Below are 3,045 nucleotides of genomic sequence, written 5' to 3' on the forward strand. Positions count from 1 at the left end.
AAGTAGTGCATTTTAGTGTGTGTGTGTGTGTGTGTGTGTGTGCGCGCGCGCGCGGGCATGCATATGGCCTACTTCAGTCTCTCTCTCTTTCTCACACTTACACACACTCTCACACACACAGACACACATACACACACAAACACACATACATGGTTTCTTTCTTATCGGTCCATTCAGTACAACGGCTAATGACAAAATAGCTCGTTAATTCCTGTAATTACAGTGGGATTGTCTGAGGGAATTTGCGAATGGCAGCGTCTCATTTTGATCAGAATGCCATAGCCCGAGGGCTGGCTTTCGCTGTGCTGGATAGACAGGTCAAAGCATTAGCGTCGGAGTGGCAACACAAGCCAGACGTTGAAGATGGCACACAAAAGCGATGTAAAGACGTGAAAGCGAGCGCGTCGGATGGAAAAGTTCCCTTTCAGATACGCTCGCCTTTTAACTCACTTTCGCTGAAGGCCATCCGGGGCGCCGTTATATTGTCTCTGTCTTACAAAGGAGACAGGAAGAAATGAGAGATGGCCCTAATGCGTGCACCATGGTGTTTGCCATATCCAGAGCCTTTAGTCACAATAACCAGTGGTAGGCTTCCATTGACGTTACATTACCATTTAGCCTATGTTTTCAATTTACGAATTAACTATAAGAATAGCCTACATAGGTTTACATTATCAAAGATAATTATATAATAATAATTAATATCCAAGAGAAGCAGAGCTGTTGCGTATTAAATGTGGTAACATTAAAATAATGAACCACACTCTCAGATTATAACCTACTGTCTGAAGTGTAACTGTTTTGTTTTGGGCCTATCCAGTGAGCTACACATAGGCTATTTACTGCTGGAAAAAAAAGTCTGATTCGACTGACATCCACCAATGCGCTTGAAACAGCCGTCTCGCCCAGCATTGTTGTGCTTATGATCTGACAGTTCCCACTGGCCCTTCCTACTTCACCGTAGGCTACTCACCCATCTCTGTGTGAGAAAGATAAATAATAATAATGATAAAAAAGTAAACCTGCACTGTGCGGGGTTGAGTGTCTCTTCATGAGCACTTGTGTTAAAATAACACACGTGCCCGCAATGATTGATTCAGAAGTGGTTGCGTTTAGTTTCATATTCACATTGTTGGATCATAAGCGAGAGTACTTGAGATTGGGGGTAATTAAGGATCCGGACGGAGAGGTAAAGCTGCGAGTGTGTTAGGCTGTACTGTGGGCTGCCAGTTAAATAGCCCGACGCTGCAGTCCGCTCCGGCTGCGCTGAAAGTGCAAGAAATGATTTTCGTCGATCCATCTCTTCATTTGCATTTGGGCGCACCGATCCTTGACCCTGACACCGCCAAAAAATTAACTCACGTCCATTTGCGCCAAAAGCCGTAATAGCATCATTCAGTTTTGATTGACAGTTGCATTTAGGCCTGTTTTGATTACTCGGGGAACATTTAGGTTTTCGTTTTTTTTCTTTCTAAAGTCAGGTGATTAGACCAACTCTAGACCACATGGGGTAGGCTAGGCCTACTACGAGGCTTAAGAAGATAAAAAAGACTAAGCAAAGCCTGACATTATTCTTAACTTTGTAGAGACCCTTTTAACTAGATTTTTTAAAATATCTTAATTGTGCAGTTAATTTATTGTCACAATAAATCAAACGGTTAGGGTAAGAAAAAAACAAAACTGGCGGTAAATTCGTATCTGCACTCGCAAGAATGCGTGAGGTAACTGGTGCATCAGCGTAGCCTATTTATTGCAACTGGGTGTCCATCTCTGAGGAACAATGAATGTCCTTTATTGCCACTAGATGGCAGTGTTGCTTCTTAAACAAACTTGTTCCCTATGTCGTTTGCTGCCCGCCCATATCCTCAGGCCAGTCTTCATGAGAGCTGTTGGAAGTTAGAATTTCAGGCATAGGCCTAGGCCTACACTACCATTACAATTCAAGTCAGCTTTATTCGACTCAGTATTGCTGTAGCCTATAAATATTATAGGAATTCACTTTATGGCTAAACAATTGAATTTGGGAAGTGAGAGTTTCTGATGCTACACTCAAGTGGAGGGGGGAAGGAGAATGTAGAAAGGTTCACAGTTGGACTGACTGCACTGCACAATCAGAACTAAACACGGCCCTCACATTACCACGGTGTGCTAACCAATCACAGAGCCATACCCCTCATTAGCACTGTCTGCTAACCAATCACAGAGCCATACCCCTCATTAGCTCTGTTTGCTAACCAACCAATCACAGAGCCATACCCCTCTCATTAGCACTAGCATTAGGACCAAGCAGTTTTCTGTAGTGATAGCCTACCTCTGCAGCACACACACACACACACGCACACAAACTCTCTTTCTCTCCTGGCAATTAAAGAGCTTGTTTCAAAGGTACCGGTATTCAAAAGTCTAGACTCAACAAAGTCTGTGGTCTTAAATGGGACATCTACTGAGCAGTACTCACCTATGCACTCAAATACTGCACGGCATGATATATGGTTTTATGGTTACTATGGTTACTATAAACAGTTATATGACAAGTTGTGTTACAGCCATCAGTCATTCATGAGTCTCCACAGGTGCTTTTTGATGAGACTGTGGGAGATTGTGTGTGTGTCATTCTGGAGACAGTGCCTATAAAAGACTCTACCGTCCATGACCTTAACCCAAGCTACACAATGGCCATGCCATGTTGATGCCATATTCATTAGGAAGTGGATGCATGTGACCTTCAGAAAAATGATTTCATTTGTTAGTGGCTTACAGAGGTTAAGTGGGCACTTGAGATATAAGTCCCATGTTCAAAACAGGCATATCTGTCAAAGCCAAGCAGTCAAGGAATGTGAAACTAGACGCTGCCTGTATTCACTGGGCTTGTGTGGAACGAGTAGCTGTAAACACACCATGCACTTATAAGGTCTCCTGTTAAGGAGAACATTTACGCCAAATAGGCAGTGAAGGAAAGCATCTTTAAGGGCTTCACAATTGAAAGTTCGGGGCCCAGGTGAATATATTTCCCTGGTTTGGAGAAAATGTAATATTATACAGTAC

Source organism: Alosa pseudoharengus, unplaced genomic scaffold (assembly GCF_046254945.1).
Source record: "Alosa pseudoharengus isolate Yale_2024_CS ecotype anadromous, Long Island Sound unplaced genomic scaffold, YU_APseudo_1.1 YU_APseudo_1.1_scf_15, whole genome shotgun sequence".
Classification (NCBI taxonomy): Eukaryota; Metazoa; Chordata; class Actinopteri; order Clupeiformes; family Clupeidae; genus Alosa; species Alosa pseudoharengus.